Consider the following 19,550-nt stretch of genomic DNA (forward strand, 5'->3'; position numbering starts at 1 on the left):
CAAAAGCCACTTTATATGTGTAATAATTCCACAGGCACTGAGGTTTCCATTCAACAGGCCATCTAATGTCTGCAGTTCAAGACCAGGGCACAGCACTTTTGGCAGGGAAAAAAAGAAGAAAAAAAACCTCAGTCCTCAGTCTAATAGCAATAAATTGATAATTAACTACTTAATAAGGTGTGCAATGAAAGGTCGAGGGTAAGGTGAATGAGATGACTTTCACCTCTGCTACACTTTGATAGCAGGAAGCCTCCTTTGGATCCTACACATTTACATAGGCTGGTGGTTGAAAAGAAAACATTGTGTGGATTTCTATGAGGCTTCTGTGAGAGGCAACAAAAGTTGTCCTTTCTGAGAAATGTACCCAGAATGAGAATATCTCCTGCTGGATGGCTGGGACAAAGAACTGGAACTGCCAAGAGCTGAGGAAAGCTGCCAAAGGAGAAGGAAGAAAATTAAGCAAGAGAAAAGCGCTAACATTTTATCAACAAATCTTCAGGGTAGGGAACGGCAAACTTACAAATACCGACAGTCACCGTACACAGAACACTCTGAAACAGGAAAGAGCCAGAAACTCCAGCTGGGGAGCACAGTAAAAGACTTTGAACAGGAAATGGGGAGATCACATTACCATCGTTCAAAATGTTCATTTTCAGAGGGCCCAGAAAGACAATAAAGCAAACAGTTACAATCCTATAGCCCCTTTTAATACTACGAATAGTAAAAAATGCAGCGTATGAACTGGAGTTAAGATGCTTCACAGCATAGCCTGCAAGCACCCTTACGGATTACCACCTGTAAACTGCAGGAAACAGTCTCAGACTTCACTCGGTCAAGTGTGATGCACACCTATCAGACTACAGACACTTTCAGATCGCGCTTTGCTGCCAGTCATCAATATCTGGCCTTTGTTCAATTATTTCCTGGATTAAAATAAAATTTGTATCAATCGCTGCATGAAAACAAGACTAAGCTATTAAAACTCCAGTGCAGAACTACAATTTTGCAGCCACTCTTTTTATGACTATGATTTTTTGTTCCATATCCGAGATAGGGACAAAAACCTCAGAAAACCAACAGCAGCATGTTCCAGAAAGTTTCCAGAAAATACAACCAATGACATGGTACTGGTGAAGCAAGAGAATATTTCAGTTTTGTCTTCAAATAGTCATTTTTTCTTCATTCCAAGCAAACATTCTCACATATGCTTTTATATGAGTTTGGGAAGGAATTTCAAAGAAATATCTCGGGGGTTTTTCTGCTCTCATATAATCAGGCCTGGCTTTAACAAGAAGTTACACCTGACTGTGGAAACTGAGCTGCTGCATTACTGCCACAGAGAGATTAGATACTACTAAAATTAAGAACGTGGAGCCACATGCCATGCTTTGCAGCATAGTTACTTCTCTCATTACAATCTTCAGCATATGCTTCTTCAGTAGTATGCAATTTGGTGTAGTTACATGGAGTGTGCATCTATGCAGTTGTATATGCATACGCAATATATATTCCAGATAAACGTGGCAGTTGTCATATACCTGCCTTATATATAACCTGCGGTCGGAGTTTTTATTTTAGCCTTAGCTGCACATGACTAAGAGTATCCTGTTTCACTAGGAGGAATGTGCATATGAGAATAAGAAAAAATGGCATCCATTTATTTGCATGATTAGTGAAAGCAGTCCTGGGTAAGGATCTCTTGATTACAGTTGCCTGTATAAATTATAAAAAACATACAGTAGCTGGCACTGAACTCTACGTGGCAGTAATGTACCAGCTCAGTCTGTACAGCCAAGGCTTAAAATAGGTAGGGGATTACATGATGCAGGTGTAAATTAGGGAGGTATTAGGACTGGGCCCTGTGAACTTTGAGGAGAAGAAACAAACAATGAAACAAATGTAAAGGATTTATGATTTACCACGAGTAGGGAAAGCATCTCCCCCTTGCTCCTGCACGACTGGCAAAAATTGCCCTTCATCTTTCTCAGAACATATTCACGCTTGGTAGGGTCTTAAAAATCTACTTATATTTTTGAGGTCATCCTGTCTGGCTTTGTAGGATCTTTTGGAACAGAGCTCTGCAATTTTCCACCCTAAGACATCTGATAGCTACACTAAAAATAGCCCAGTGGCAGTTCCTCTGTTGAAGATACACCTACTGGTATGTGTCGTGCTGATCATAGTTTAGAATCCTCTTGGACCCTCAAACTACTGCTGATGCCCTAGGGACTGTAACAGAATGAGTCTCAGCATGCTCTTTAAACGATCATTAAGTTATGCCCCTAATAATCCACATTAGAAGTGTATCTATTTTCTGCACATCAAGTGTATACAACTTACTGTGTTCTCTGAGCGCATGAGGGGAGAGGGGAGATGCAAATCAATGAGGAGAGGGCATGAAGAACATCTTAGCATTGTTTGCACAGCTGTGGTGTCATTTTTTTCCCCTGGCATAACATTTTCCAGTATTCCTGTCCCAACCAGTTAAATACTCAATAAAAATCAATGAATTACCTCTGATAATTTATTAAGAGCCAATAGTTAGAAGAGCTTGACAAAGTCCCGCTTCTATGAACACCCACTCAGGCAGCTTAGAGAGATTTGAAGTAGTCTCTCACCAGGGTTTTCCCCAAAATCTACCTCACCAGTAGGGCTGGTAGGACGTACAGGAGTAACTCACACGCGAGGACCTCAGGAGAGACTTCCATAGTTACCCTATGGCGGTTAGCAGCACTGAACGCTGCTGCAGCAGGAATGCTCCCAGGCAGGCTTTGCTATTTCTTTTCATATGCATCAAATAGTTGCATTCTGTGTGTAAGCAGCATCAAAGATTATATAAAAAAGAATCAAAAAGCTCAAAAAAGATTAAGTGCAGCTTGGTAACTTATCTTAATTTCTCTTTAAAGGAAGCTTTATAGTATCTAGCTTGCTATTCTACTAAAACATCTCTTTTACCAAAATCAAGAGAGTACAGTGCTAAAGGCCTAAATTTCTGCATTGCAATACAAGCCAGCACTTTCTAGGTTGTTACTGTTTGAAAAGATGTTCCTGCTTTTTTCAGCTGATAAAATGGAATTTCTGGAGCAAGTAAATTGATGGGGGGGCGGGGGGGAATCAGTCTTCATTATTCTATCACCTTCCTGTAGCCTGATGCTATTAAGACACTATATCCAAATTAATCTCTTGATATCCCCAGTCTTGCTTTTCTTTCCATTTACAGTTTTTAACAGTATAATTATTGCATAGATGAACTTTCCAAATGGTTACGTACAAAACAACGCAGTGAGGCTTGGAAAAGTCTAGCTCATTTCCTTCTTTCAAACAGAACTTTGTAAAAACTGTCTTATTGGAGAAGCATGGAAACCGAAGCCACTGAAAATATGAGCAAGAACCAAGCTAATCACGTTGATCATTAGCTAAATTGTCATGAAACGTAATAGGCACCAAATGTGAAGAGAGGAATGGATTAGGCAGCGGGAGGGGGAGGCACCTTGAAAAGTGAGAGCGTGTTTGATAGCATCTTCCCGTAAGGTGTAGAATATCACTCCTCTACCCTGTGAGCCTTTCGTTACCACTTTCTAACTGCTGGCTTCAACCTGGATGGGAGGAAGGTTACCCACGTATGTGCTAATTTGGTCAGTTTATTCTCTAAGAGTTTCCTTGATTCGACATAAACATAACAAAGTCAAAAGTTGACAACTGCGGGTACTGAAATACATCATTCATCCTCCTATCTTCCTCTGCACTTCTCGCAGGTGTGGTATGCGACATGTATTATTACTACCTGGCTTTAAACTGGTAACATGAAGAAGGTCTATCCTCAGCTTTGAGACTAAGGGTACAGAGAGACAGGGAAGAGAAGTATATGGAAGTCTTTAAAGGGTTCAGATTCTAGAGACTTTAACTTCAAGTTTTACTTTAAGGTGGTTTTTTTTTGAGAAGGCAGATGATAAAAACCCCCATTTCCCCCAATCCACTTAATTACCTGTAGAAAAATCAATCATTCCTACAAGTCCAAAAAGGTATACAAAGCTTTGATATCCAAAAGCAAGGAACGCAGTTGGACTGACAAATTGCTGTTAAATGGAATTTGGAACCAGCGTGATCCTTCCATGGGCTCCAGGCAATCCAATGTCTGGGGTATACAAACAAGAGTAGATGTGCTGATTTTTAGTGGGAAAGGGATTTATTTCTATATATGGTATTGGTGAGGTGAACTAGAATGCCATTTACAGCCGACATCCACGTTTTAATGAGACCAGCTGAAGTCTGGAGAGCAGGGCAGCAGAAAGGAAACACTTTAGAAAATAAAATAAAAATGTTTTTGGATTGTTTTTTTGCTTAGTAATAAAAGGCCTCAAACTCTTAAATCTAGCAAAATGAAAAGGCAATATGATTACAGGACAAAAGAACCTCCACAGAAAGCAAGCACTGTCCACCTCTTTACCTGGGAGGGGGATAAGAAAAAGAATCAGAAAATCAAACTGATAACTAGTGGCTGAGGCCACTTTAAATGCAGAGGGTGGTTAATCACTGAGTTGATGCCCTACCTGTTGTAGGGGTGTTTTTCAGATCAAGAAGATATTTTTAGCCAAAGATATTAGAAAGATTATACAATTCTTGGCAAAATTCAACATCTTGCATACTACAGTTGGTCAGAATAAACATTTCCATGGTTTCTGCCAGCTTTAAATTCTGTGAAGAGTTAGACCTCCCTCACAGCATTTTGAGGTGAAGTTTCTGGTTCACTTTTCTACACAAAATCCCATTGACCACTAAGGTACCTAGTAACATCAAGTGTATTTTTAATAAGCTTGCTACTTCACAGCAGTAGAGGGAAAAAATATAAGCATGCACAATGAAACTGTTAAACCCAGTGCTAAAATGCAAGCCCGAGGGAACTGAACCATATTCTAGCCATGTCTGCAGGGCTCAGTGGTCAGCTAATTGGGTAAGTCTTTTTGTAGACAACTGACAGAGTCATATAAGAGGGATTTATTTTTTTTCCTGTTCCTTCCCAAGAAAAATACTGAGTACATTGAAAGGGAATAAACCCACATATCAATAAAATACACCAGAAAACGACTAATTAATCTGAAAACATTTAAAAGAGCAATTCATTTTTCCCTCCTATTCCTCTGCACTACAACCAACATAATGGTGAAGGGAACCTATTACCCTGCTTTTCAGGTCACATTTTTTCCTAATCCTGATCCCTCTAGGAAATATCTGCTCCATGTACTGCAGACGAGAAGAACCCTGCCTAGCTAAATTGGCTCTTTTTATAAGGAAGCATTTGCAATCCACGTGGCATAGCTAGAGCTCACTGACGACAACTCTGACCCAAAGGGGAGTACCACAAAGCCACCCTATTTCACCCCAAACCTGTCCAGTCGGACTCTACTTGGTGTACCCAATAATGCACAAAAGCATTTTGCTTATGACTTTTAGGCACAGTAGATGTGAAATTGCTGTAAAACTGGAATGTTCTCAGTGGCAGGTTTTATGCTTAGTCTTCCCAAACATCTAATAATTGAACCCCCTGTGTCCAGCCTCAGGGTAGGGAGGAAAACTGAAACTATAAAGGCACTTAATAACTTTACTCTTCATCGTAAAGCAAAGTACAAGAGTGAGATAACTGCAGTTCAAGGTAAGGAGGAGAATGGTGAACCTTATATATCATACCAACACTAAACTACATATGATCATTTCTGATCTTAGAAAGTGACCTGTAGGACTACAGTAATGGACACAGTGGATGGATCTACACAGATGTGACTGGACTATCCAGCCAGGCCTTGTGATGAGCTTGGCAAAACAGAATGAGAGGTAGTCCCAAGAGATAGTCCCTTGATAAAAAGGCCAGACAATCAAACAAAAAAATTAAAATGGCCAAAGGAAGTGAAAAGAAAGGAGTGAAGGGATTTTCCTAAAGCCATAGGGTAGTTCAGTGACTGAACGAGTAATAGGAATACAGCTCTTCCCAAGTCCCATCTACTGCCCTAACCACAAGATGCACTCCTGCATACCAGCAATTATTCTTCAAGATCAAGACTTTACTGTGTATTGATTCACTATTTAGAATCTGAAAACAGACAAACAGTTCAGAAGCATAGTAAGAAATCAATGGATCACTGTTCATTTCCATCCCAGTATCCATTGTTCGTTATGAGATGCTTCAACACAGCATTTATGGGAGCTCTCTAAGCAACAATGCAGCCCTTCTTAATCCAAGCCGTAACATACTTTGCAAAGTTTCCTTTCCAAGAAGATACTTCAGCAGCTAAAAGGTTTACAATTTCTTAGGTTATCAAGCTCTTTGGGGTGGAAGAAAGGATTGGCAGGCACAGCAGTGAAAAAAAATACCCCAAAGAAGGGGAGAAGTTTGGGCACTGAATAGAAAGTGGAAAAATGGCCAAAACATGAATTGTGGAAAATCAGACATCTAGAGAGTGTTCCTACAAGATCCCACATTTCTTTACAGACAGCAACACATCTAGAGTTATAACAATCTTCTGAGATAGCCCTTTCCCTGCAGGTCAGTTATCCAAGGTGCAAAGAAGATAACATTCCCAAAGCCTGACTTTTGCTGCAGAACTAACAAAATCAGGTCAAATATTTTCTGGTGTTGATGTGAAATTCGTTCAAACAGCAGGCTTTACTAATGCACAACGCTTTAAACACCCTGCAGAGCAGCAAAGGGATTCTGTTTTTTTAACACAGCAGTATAGGAACACTGTCAATCATTTATCAGAGGCCCATTGTACATAGTACTGACACCAAAATTCAGTTCTCCACATCACATAATGACTGATCTATACTTGCCCTGATTTTGCTTACGAACATAAATAATTTGTATTTCTACAGCAAAGTAAAAAGTAAGAAAGAAATTTCTTCTTTCTTAGAGAAAGAACAGGTCAGCAAGTCCTAACAGGTAATTACAAGAGGATTATACTGCATTAGCAAATGTTTTACAGGGTGTGTTTAATAGATGCATAGAAATAGACGCAGTATTTTTGGCCAAACAACGTAAATGCAGATATTCGTTGACTATTTGCTACTGTAGCTAAGGTTAAGAATTGATGTTTTAAGAAAAGCAAGGGGTCAGAGCTCCAAAACACAAGTGCCCATGCATGCATCTGGCACAGTCATGCGGCCGTACAGATGCTGTGTACCAAACTGTTAGAATTGCATGGTGTCCTCTTCACACTGGAGAAGTGTGGTCCTGTAAGAGTAAGACGAAGGTCTGTGGTTTACTGATTGGGAAAACCTGCTGCGTTGCTGTCTGTGTAAGCCGCACTGTGGCCAATCCTTGGCTGAAGGATAAATACGTACGGTTTACTATTCTACCAATACATAGCCTCCATTGACATGTACACTCGAAAGGCTAAACCAAATTAACCCCCTTCAACCCAACAGCTGTTCAATTTAGCAGCATTTCAAATCTATAGCTAAAATTTCAGGCTTTTATAGCTCTGAGGAGATTTAACCAGTGACTATTTTCAAGACAGTAGAGCAAGACATTAAAAAAAAAAAATTAGGTCATGCACTGAGTCATCTGAAAAATTACTTCCCTTATCTATTCCCAGAGATCCACAAATTAACAGCAAATGCAAGGGGGTTCAAACAAATTCTGCAGGACAATTTAGCTTGAGCTAAATCTCAAAAATCTGATATGGTGTGTCAGATATTGGACAAGACCATCAAAGACAAATGGTAATATGAAAGAAATTTGCTCATGGTAAAATATTCTTTTTCTGTTAAAAATTAGAAACTGGTTTGGGGTTTGTTTTTGGGTTTTTTCCTGGTCCTATTTGTACATTTTTCCACAGAATCTGACCTAGTCATAAGTTATTGAGAAGATAAAAAAAAGCACAGCCCGTTACACTTATAGCATATTTTGTGATGGGTGAGAACTGGGAAGGAATAGCTGCATTAACTGCTGACAGATCATCAAAAGCCTTCCAGGAAACTAACTTACTGTCCATGTAGAGCAATCAACAGAATCACGGGGTCTTAAGTAACCAGTACTCCAATCTTAATTTCTGGTTCAGTTTTGTCATAGGTTTTTTTTGCAGATGTATTACTTCCTCAAAAATTATTTGCCAAGTCCTTCCTATGAATAATTTTTACACTGTAGATCATATGGGAGCAGTATATCACAAGGATTGGCTGCTTATTTTATACAGCTGGCTTTGTTGGCCATGTACATCACTGGGTGTTTTTCTGAGTACACAGATGTGTAGTTCATAGAAATATGCAGCGTATTGACGAAAAGTGCATTTCAGTCCCATTCTCTCCCTCCCAAGGCTTCCTAGCAGAAACTACGTGCAAGTGATGACTTACATCCAGCCGATGGAAAAATACCAGGCATCGTGCATGGCCAGTGCCAGCAGAGTGGTTCATGCTGCAGGAGTGCCCCGCACGATCAGGCCTCCATCGGCTGAAGCGCGAACGCTACGCAGCCAAGAGCCTCCTACAGCAGTGAAGGTGCTGATGACAACACACAGGCAGCAGTTAAATGAAAAAGGGCAAGTATGAAAATTAAACGAATTCAATGCTTTAGGGAAATGCCATATAAGCAATGACTAAATTTTGTGCTTCGTTTTGGTCTGGACCATTTAAAAGATACAAAGCAAAACACAACAAGTTTTAATGGGACCAACGCCTCTGAACTTGTGGGCCAGGTTATTGGGTCACATCCAGCCTGCAACTGGTGCTAATGATATATTATGTTCTCAGAGTTACCCATTACCTTTCGAAGAAGGAAATTTTGAGACAAAGTGCCTGAAACCATTTCCCATGCTTGGACGCTCAGTGTTATCAGAAGTCCAGTGAGTTTACCAATAGTAAGGAGGATAAGCAGCGATGAGACGGAGATGAAGAGAGCAGCCTGGCCAGCAGGGACCCCTCAGGACCACAGCCAGATGCTGCTGTACCTTCTTCAGCCACATACCTTCAGTATGCTGGTTGTGGAGGCAATAAATCTAATACCTTTTGTAACTTACACATTCACATTTTTCACACTCCTGGTTTGAGACAAAAGCTGGCAGGTTTTTTCTGCTATAAAATTATAACAAGCTTTTCAACTACACAGGACTTTTTGCCCGAGATTTCAAGGTTGCTATTGTTCTTAAAAAAAAAAAAACAACACAAGACAAAAAACCCAAAACAAAACCAACCCACAAAACAAAAAAAATTGCAAATACAAATCTAGAAATACTTATATCAAATCTGTCAGGGTAAATAAATACACAAAGCAACTCTCACTTGAAGACAATTAGAAGAACAAGGGGTATCAAGAGAAAAAGTACATTCTGTGTTGTCTTACATTGAAATACACTATAAATACTTAAAATGCTATTATGCAAAAAGACAGAGCTTAGTGTTATCAAAGAAATGATTGTAAGATATGATTCCTTAATCGAAGTGGTAATGGGCATCAAGTGTAAAGTCAAAACCAAATAACTCTGCTTTATATGCCAGTTAAGAACTGTTAAGCCTTGAACTCTTATACAGCTATATTTAAGAAAGTAAATCTTTAGTATTTTTAATAACCAAAGCTATGCAGTGTGGTTTGCAGAGCAGAGGCTGGACTCCTTCCAGGAGATGGAAGCACTCCAGGTAGAGCCAGGATGCTAGGAGCAATTATGGCAGACCCAGAGCCTTCCTCTTGTTAGAAGAAACAGTGGCTTATTAGTTCTGGGAATCTGTCATGACTAGCCAGCGGAAAAAAGGGAGCTGGAGAAATTCCAGGTAAGATGTAGCAAAAATGGTTTGCAAACAAAACACTTGCCCCTAGCTAGGGGTTTTTTTGTTGGTTTTTGTTTTGTTTTAATTCTAAACAATATCCTCCAGAAATACCAATATCCCAGTTTAGCCTGTACCTACATTGCAGCACGAACAGAAGTTGGACAGTAAGAGTAGAACTTTAAGGGAAAAAAATGTTGAGATTACAAAGCTTGTAATAAATTACTAGCTTATGCTTGAAACTTCAGGGCCTGGGCAGACACTTAAAAGCCACAAACACACACGTGGCCAAACAAACCTGGAGTGCTGCAGAGATCCAAAGCCACCGCTGAAAGTTTGGGTTTTCATTGCCTTCACTTGCTGACCAGTTTGGCTCGAAGGGATATCAGCATTAGATGACATTGTGCAGTGAGGTGACTGTAACAGGCATAGATGGTCCTGGGAAGAACAAGAAAAGCATTATTTTTATTTTCCCCAAGTATTCCACAGGCAGCGAGTGGGCTTAAGGTTTTAAGCCTGAATGCCTAGGTGCCAAAAGGCAGCTGCGTTCTTTAAAGTCACTGCTTTGCAGTGGGGTAGTTTCTCACTCTTAACAGTAGTGCAACTTTACAGTGCTGTCTGAGCAGTGTGAAAAGAAAGGAATAAGTGAAATGAAAGCTTTTACAGTTCCCCAGTAGTGTCTGTCACTCAAAACACTCTTAATCCCAGTTCCAATAAACAGTGGAAACCATTCCCCCGAAACTCGTGCTGCAAAGCAGGGTAAAGGGAAGGGTTCAGCTGACTGCCTTGCTCCTGTGCCCCAGGGGATGCCAGCAGCTTTAGCAGCCAAGTCAGCTCATCAGAAAGGCAGAAACTAACTCAAAGGTAAAAACAACAATGAAATAAAGGAGAAATACACTTCACATGTCCAGATTTTAGTCAGCCTTTTAACGGGGACGAAATTCAGTGGGACAAATAAATTTCAGAAGCGGGCTAGCTGACTAGGACTTGTTTGTTTGGTTTTTTTTTACTGAAAATTGTTCTTGTTTCAGAGGACAAGGCAGAACAGGACTGTGCATCCCAAATGCAGAACGTTTTTTCAGGAGAGGGGATGTATTGCCAGAGTACTCACCGTTAAAGCACACACGTTGAATCCCTGCTATGTGGGTTAGTGGTTAGAGTATGCGGGTTAGTGGCTGCAGTAAGAAATTTGAGGTCACAGCTTTGGCTGGCTCTGCCTGCCAGGGGTTCACGTTTATCCACAGTCAGGTCATTTCGCTGGTCCAAGTGTATATACCTACAGAGTTGGTTTTAATAACACCTATCAAATGGATGCACTCATCCTTATTTAATATCGATAAAATACTTAGTAATTCTACAGTACCATTCAACTGAGGGTCATTAAAGAAAAACATTTTTAGAGCCTGAAGAGAATTATATAAGGACATTTCCCCTTGCTGGCTGAAACTTGGCCCACACCACTGATAAAATCCTGACTTGATGGCTGTTTAGTGTCCTGTGTCAAATAATACATAGTTTTGATTCCATTCCAAGCAAATAAGCAATCATCAGAACTACATTGGGCCACTATTCATGGCATTGATCCTTCTGGAAGCCTCACAGAAAGAATAAATAGGCTACATAATGGAAGAAACATAAAAGCATGAGTGAAGACAAACTATTCAGGGTATCACAGCATGAAAACGTTTTGCGATTACTGAAATGCCAATATGGCAAGCATTCGTATAATATTCTGTGCCCTTCAAAAACACAGGAGGGACATCTTACCATTTTGAAACTCTTGCTAACAACAGCAGTGCTCAGTTGAAAGCCTTCTTTTGTAACTCCACAGAGGAGAAATCATGAAAAGCTATGTAACTGGGGGAAAAAGACCCTGCACAAGGAGAACCGCTATAATCCATCCTAAATGGATGGGAGGGGGAAAGGCAGGAATTTCCCTTCAGTACTACGAGCAGCACAGAAGAAATAGAGAATCGTAGAATCATAGACTAACCTGATCTTCTATGACAAGGTGACCCGCTTAGTGGATGATGGAAAGGCTGTGGATGTTGTCTACCTGGACTTTAGGCCTTTGACACAGTTTCCCACAGCATCCTCCTGGAGAAAGTGGCTTCTCATGGCCTGGATGGGTGTACTGTTTGCTGGCTAAAAAACTGGCCCAAAGAGTTGTGGTGAATGGAGCTAAATCCAGTTGGCAGCCGGTCACAAGCAGGGTTCCCCAGGGCTCAGTGCTGGGGCCAGTCTTGTTTAATATCTTTTTCAATGATCTGGACGAGGGGATCGAGTGCACCCTCAGTCAGTTTGCAGATGACACCAAGCTGGATTCTCTTTTTCTCCCTCACCCTGTTTTTATTCACATATCAGAGCACACACAGTGTGCTCTAAACACAAATCCATGCTAAAACATGCTCTATCTGTTGAAGGGCATTTGGTGTGGATGGCCAGACTAGATCTTTCCCTAAGGAGAAAAAAAAAACCTAAAATGAGTGGATGCCAGGTCTGTTGATCCTCCTTTAAAAAAAAAGAGTGAAGAAAAGAAAAGAAAAGCTCACGGCTATCAGGCCCCAGTACTCAGTAATGCAGATATAATCCTATATGCTATCCATCACTTGGGTTGGACTGTTACTTCCCCAAATAAGCTTTCAAAACAATAAGAACCCAAACTGTTACAGGCCAAGAAAGGGAACAAAGAGTTTATTGATAAGGAAGAATTCAGCAAGGGAAAATGGATGATTAGAGAAGCAGGTTGAACAGAATGAGGCCTTTTCCCCAATCTCTGGGAATTACTACAAGCTAAAAATACAAGCCAAAAATATAAGAAACCCAGTCAGGATATATGACTCTTCCAATTTCTACTGAGTTATAACTGAATGATTTTCAAGCTTTCAATGGAATATGCAGGTACCACGGAGCCATAACAGTCCGATTAAAAATGCATTATAGATTCCAAGGAGACTAAGCTATATCTCTGGGTAACTCAGTGGAATTTATTAGTCCTTGCAGACTTGCTGCTATTATGATCAAAAGCAATTATTCATGTTAAAAGTGTGACTGTCAGTTTAGAAGTGTCCCAATGTAACCCAAGCCTCCTGCTAACATACAGTCTTCAAGCTATCCAGAAAACAGATCTTTAGGGGGTATAGCATGAATTATTTATTTATTGGCCTTCTAGAGCCATTCTTTATGAAAGAATTATAATCACGTAACTACGATGGTGGAAAGAACAAGAGAATCTTTGAAGCGCAGAAACAGTACAAGATAAAGGCATTTTAAAACAGACAATTGAACCAAATCTGAACCCAGTTCAAACTTTCCAACTGCAACTGAAAGTGAATTATTACTTTGGAAGTACTTCTACAAATTGCACCTCCAGCTGACACCCCAGCCACAGTTAACCACAAATCAAAGCCAAACCACAACATTTTACTGGGGATATTAGTTGTCACTGTCAGTTCTTCTCAAAGTTTTTTTAAAAGAATCATAATTTTGGCAATATTTGCAGCACAGTCATATTTTCAGTTCATCAAGGGGAAAAGTTTAAAAGAAGTTAAACAAACGATATTGTTTCTAATATATTGTTATAGTCATTACTAAATATAGGTAAGTAACTTTTGGCAGCACTCAGTTTGCCAAGGGATGCCTAATATTTTTCTGCTGACACACAGAAAACACAATATAGATAACTGGGTTTTTTCCTAGCTGCATGAATCCTCTTATCTCACCTCAAGACATCTGGCAAGATAGAAAAACAGATGCAGGATACTGACATCTTCATTCAAGTCACTCATGACCTAGAAAGAATCTGACTGAAAAGCACAATCCCTTCTTGTGCTGTGCCTTAGTGTGCATGTTACCATTTGTCATCTCCATTTTGCTATGTTTTGGTATAAATATAGTCAAAATACATGTGCTTACACCAGAGGCAAAATGATGAGCGTATATAACTTTACACCAGCGATGAGGCAGAACATGAACTTTTTTTCTGCGGAACCTATTGTTGCTCCGGACCCCTCTGGATCTCGCTAACAGAAAAAACAGAATTTGCATCTGTTTCTTTGGAAGTAATCTGGGCTTGACAGCGTCCTAATTCTTAAAACAACAGATAATAACACATTTCTAACATTTTAAGTTTTTTTTTTTTTTAAATGAATTCTTCTTTTCTCTGAACCCAGGCAAGGGGAGATGAACCTTCTCACTGTATCTGTAGCTTGTTTGATGTATTTTGAATAAAGGACGTGGTGGTGAGTGGGAGTTCAACCGCTGTTAAACGGTCTGCATTCAATTATTTCATATGTACTAGAAGCGGTAGTAAACAAATTGCATATTCCACACATGTAAATTAAAAAAATAAATACTAACTTCAACTTTTTTGCTTTTTGGAAAATCTAGCTGGGTTTTGGGACCCAGAGACTCAATATGTTTAATTTAGGTTTTCCTTTGCATTATTTTGTACTCTGAGTATTTTGTACAGAGAATTTTCACCAGTTCAAGAAGAATTTAACCAAAGTTGTTGAGTTTGCTCAAGTACATTTGTATTTCTCCCCAGAACTGGATCATTTTTTGCTGAATAAAATTTCACTTCAGTGTTCATTTATTAAAATCTTTGCTCAGGAATGGGAAAAATATTTTTGGTGGATGCAATACATAACTGTGCCGTTAGCGAAGCTGGAATTTGGCAGTGTCAGGAACATGCAGTACCTTTGACATCACCGGTATGGCACTTGTGCTGGTGAGCTGAAGCCACTTTCCTGAAAGATATTCCACCTGGAGGCATAAAAGGCAACCAGTGTAGAGGAAAGCCGTCACAAAAAGATTTAAACTGGGAGCATCTGTACTTATCCTTTATGTTTTCCCAGTGTAAAAACGTGCAAGACCTTTTGCTGTGGTTTTTAAGGCCAGTGTTAGGAATACACTGAGACATCCACCCATTTCTTGATGTCCTTATTTACCTAGCAATTCAGTTTTGAGGCACTTCTAAGGAGTGTCCTTAAAAGTCTTTACAGTGCCTGGGATATTTTGGCAGAAACAGAGAAGTGGGCACAGGCCAGCTAGAGAACGTGCTTCTGTAGCTACACAGTCACATACGTGCTCCGTAGCTGGCCCTGGCCTACAGCTTGGGCTGAGACAAGTGAAAGAAAACAAGGTGCAATCAATATTAAAAGTGGGGAAATAAACTCTGCACTTTTTTCACTAGTTTGTCAAAAAATACATCATCTGTTCATTGGCTGTTCACATTTCCCAGCAAATATGACATTCCATAAGGTAGAAACACTGGAAAGTTAATTTTGGAGCAATTACACCCTTGTAGACTTCCTCAGCTTTCATTTTTACTTTTCATTCAACAAGTTATTAGTGTTAATGACACCCTTGGCTGATCCCATCCTCACAGGACCAGGTGGTACATGTTAACACCTTCAAATTAACAGCTATGCGTAAGACAGAGACACTAGGAGGCTTGTTCAGCTCTCTATATGAGAAGAAGCTACTTGCCTCACTAAAAGGGAAAAGACCAGGTCAGTTCTTGCAGGCTGGTACCAGTCTTAAATTAGGAGGTTCACTGTAAGGGTCTGCAGTGGTGTCTAGACTGACATGGAGAGTAAAAATAAAGTTTTGGGTTAGCAGGCAAGAAAAATTTCCAGAAGAATGGTACAGCTCAAAATATTCCAGTTTTACACTAAAGAGCGGGGTATATTTTTCCCTAAAGCATGGGTACCTATACCATTCTGGTTCATTTACTGACTGTAATCTCCACTATAACTTCATCTTTCTTACTTAGGATTTCACTGAAGAAACTAAGAAAACATGTCTTGCTAGAAAGTTCATGTTTTCCCTTTGGTGGAATTAAACAGGGTGAACGTAAATTTGATCAGGGACAAACGACTCTATACCGAGAACTCTGTTTTTACACAGGCTGTGGAATAGCACTTTTTTCCCTTGTGAATCTTTTCTTTTTCTTGGTGAGATATTGGATTATAGTACATAGAGATTGGGCTATAGTGCTTCTACTAATAAGACATGTATGTGAGAAAGAATGACGTTTGTCAATTACATTAATTAAGGTGAAAAAACAGCCTGGCTCAAAAAGAAGGTTTAAAGGGGGTTTTAGTGTTCCATCAGCTGTGCTAACTTACTTAATATCACTGTGATTTTTATCTATAATGGATAAATGTACATAGATGGAAAGTTTTTTTTTAATGGAGTAGATTAGTCCATATTTATGCCTGCACCAACGTCACTGTTCTCATAAAACCATGCACCAGAACTGATGCAGTAAATCTGATCCAACACCTGTACACCACGTATCTGTTATAAAAGACGCCCTTGATGGGATGGTACGAGGTGACAGCTTCTTCCTGCCCAGAGCTGTAAGGGCATCGGTACTTACTGTCACCCCATTGCCTGCATCAGACACTCAAAACCAGACGATGCACAAGACAGTTCTAGATGATCCTGGAGAATTTCGTAGGCATGTGAGGTGTGCTGACCGAGGGAAGCACTGAGCCCTCACGTGAGATGGAGGTCCAAGTTTCAGGACATGAAAATAAAGATCTCTTGTCTTCAGGCATCTGCAGTTCATTCCTTTCCTACGAAGAACTGCCTAAAACCTCCTTGGAGGGTTTCCAATTCTGATACGAATAATGTGCCAACTTAAAGTAACTAGGAAGCAAACTTTCCTGCAACAGTGTTAGTGCTAATGAAGAGAAATGCCCGCTCTAGAATCAACGTTGCAGCCCAGAACAGGTAAGATGCATGTACCCGTGAACAAATGAAATACTCATTCTATTATCCAGCCTGGTGGAAAGCAGGGATAAAACATAAAAAGCAAACCCACAGATAATCCTGGGTATGTAAAGGCGGCGTTAAGAAGAAATCAGTGAGACTACAGTGTTGAAGCAGGTAGTAGGGATATTCTCTGTGGCAACTGTGGTGCAGGCAGATTCCCATACCACAATTAAAATACTGCTTCCAGACCTGAGCTGACTTAAGGACAATCAGCACTTCCACAAAAAGCAGTCAAATATCCCATTAATCAAAAGCTAATTGTAGATACAGTCCCAGCTTCCAATCCCGCCACAGCCGCTCTGTTCACGGGTCCCACCGCTCGCCTCTTGTCCTCTTCATCCCCTATTAACCACTACGACCTGTGCCATCCACTAATCATCATTTCATTTATCTTCATCTTCATCATTCTCTTCCATCTCGTGCAATTTCTCTAACTCCTATTTTCTCAAAGCCTTGTTCTACCTCAGGAAGCAAACTCAGAGAGTTTATAGTTACTGGAAGAAAGAATCTGGTGGAGCTCCCAGGGAAGCACAGAGAAGAAGTGGCAAATAATTAGGCACTATATCTGGCTCCTGGAGCTTGCTGTACTGTGGATTTAATGAGAGAAGCAGATGGGCAGATATATTATACGCAGTAAAGGCCGGCACAAAAATGTACAGATGAAAACTTCGACACATTTTAAAGAAAAAAAAAAAATCAAATAAAGAGTCGTCCTCTCCTTCCTCAGGCAGTTGTTTGAGTGTTCTTATTGCATGCTCTAACACCAAGGCCTTTAAGAGGCTCCACAGAGAGCACCCGTCTTATTCAGTTGGTAGCCAGTTACAAAGCGCTGAGGATGTTTAAGAAATGCCCTCAGTAAAGGGTCTCTGCCAGCTTAAGGCAGGTTAGAGGGATTCCCAGGTGTCAGTAACTCCCTGCCTGCCTGCCATTTCTCCAGCTGTTGAAACCAGCATCAGCAGTGGTTCCAAGGCAGACGCTTCCAGGTGAGGCAGACGGGCTGACCCGGCACCCGCTTCTCCTCTCCCTAACTGCTGCTGCTGCGCTGCTCCTCTGCTCGGCCCTCTTCCCTGCATTCCTCCTGGGATTCCTCTCTTGGATTCCTGGGTCAAGCAAGAGAAAGGGGCTAGGATGGGCTAAGTACAAGGGATAAGATGCCTCAGCTAGTGTTTTGGACAGGGATGCTGAACTTTGAGATCAGTACTAGAGACAAGGAGCTACTGCCTTTTAAAACTGGAATAACAACACTTGAGAAGCTTCAGCTGCAGCTGAAGAGTCTGCAGGAGCCTTGACAAAACAATGCAAAAATCAAACCAGTATTTCTCACACAGCTACTCATATCTGGGGCATCTTTCATGCAGTTACTCAGCAATGCACCGCCGTCTTAGCGCAGAGCAAGCGAGGAGGCCCCAAGACCTGAAACCATAAACAGACTGGGTGCAAAAACTTGTGTGCTCCAAGAGGATCTGTTACACCAATTACCCACTTAGTGGTTTGAGGCAGTCTCGCGGGAATTGTGCTTCACACGCTACGCACAGCAAATCATTACATATGAAGGAGCTATAAATGCATATTCATCCACTTCCAGAACTTTCTCTATCGAAGCTATAGGAGGAGGAGTAGCTTAGAGGAAGAAAACAGGAATTTTATCTCTTGTGCCCGAGCACTAGGTTGCAGCTGAGCTTTAGGTAGGTGCAAAAGCCTGTGGCGTAACAAGCACACACATTTCCTAGACTTACTGTCACAAACTTTGGTTTCTGCTGCGTTTCATTGCTGGCAGCAGAACGGTTGTACCTACGTAGCAAGCACGAGCGGCTGTAACACCCATAACTGAGAAACGCCACACACAGGTGTAATTTTACAGTTTACAACTCTGCTGAAATGCCTTCTCATAATTTGAGGAGCGCTTACGCACTGTTTCCACCGCATAGCTAAATTATTTCATAATAAGATAAGAATCTCTGCTGCAGCATATGAAAAACATTTGCTTGGAATATTCCAGCTACACTGCAGCTGAACGTCCCATTGCATTACGTAAATCCCTGTTACAAAAAATGGAGAATACAGTGGTGTGTTCAAGTTACCCGTTTTCTCTAGTCTTATTGGCAGTTTTGGGTGTTAATTCTGTTTTCTTTTCAGAGCCCCATCTGCTCTAGAAATAGACTAAGACAATGGCAATTCTGACCAAGACATCTTTAATACCATGAGAATCTAAGATATTTGCTATTAAGGCACATTAATTTTTAAAATATGGAGTACCATAAAAAAAGAAAATTTAAAAAATCACAGATGTTTCAAGGCTGACGCCATCTAAAGGGATGAACACTTAAAGCAGGAATATAACTAAACTAGGTTATGAAACAAGCCCTGGCCAGAAGTGGACACTTATGCTCCTCACTCTTGCAAAGATGCCTTGGGAAGAGAGCAGCCCCAAGAGGTCCAGCTCGCTAAGGGGACAGGCCGAGTCAGCAGTTATAAGGTCATTCTGAATAAATTACACGGTCACCCACCACTTAGGGAATAGGGCTGAAGGTGCTGGATCCTCTCTCTGTGTTTGCCTTTGACCTGTTTCAAGGCTTCTATTTTCCAAGTCCCTTAAGCCATTCAGATTATTTAAAGTTTCATGTTACAGTTCCAGTTGGTTTTTACTTCATTAGCACTACTCATGAGTAAAACCAGGGGGATAAATAAATAGCTGTTCCAGCACCATAAGGCTGATGCATAATCCGTGTAGGCGATGCCACTTACACTCCATGCCAACATACTCAATAGGAACTGTGCACATGTCCTGAAGACACCTTGCAGCCATTGCACTGTCTCATTGGACAGTTTTGTCCCACATATTTTGGAGGACAACAGATGCAATCGACCTTGACAACTTTTTTCTCTACTGTGATGTACCTTGACTAATCTGTGACTTGTAGCGGTGAAGAAGGGGGGGACTTACCATGGAAAAAAAAAATTGCTATCTGGAACATAACTGTACCGTAGCAAATGCAGTAGCAGCATTTTGCTAAGCT

General features: G+C 40.7%; 1 long non-coding RNA gene across 2 annotated transcripts in view; it reads right to left on the reverse strand.

Annotated features, from left to right (window-relative positions):
• Window positions 1-19,550, reverse strand: part of LOC135315619 (uncharacterized) — a 30,117-nt gene that overhangs the window by 5,869 nt on the left and 4,698 nt on the right. The window contains exons 1-2 of one of the 2 annotated variants that reach the window (XR_010375103.1): window positions 10,862-11,016; window positions 10,049-10,188 (exon numbers count right to left, since the gene is read on the reverse strand). This is a non-coding gene — a long non-coding RNA (uncharacterized LOC135315619). Of the gene's footprint in view, window positions 1-10,048; window positions 10,189-10,861; window positions 11,017-19,550 lie in introns of those variants that run through there. The other variant, XR_010375102.1, reaches the window with a different exon arrangement.

This window comes from Phalacrocorax carbo, chromosome 13 (genome assembly GCF_963921805.1).
Source record: "Phalacrocorax carbo chromosome 13, bPhaCar2.1, whole genome shotgun sequence".
Lineage (NCBI taxonomy): Eukaryota > Metazoa > Chordata > Aves > Suliformes > Phalacrocoracidae > Phalacrocorax > Phalacrocorax carbo.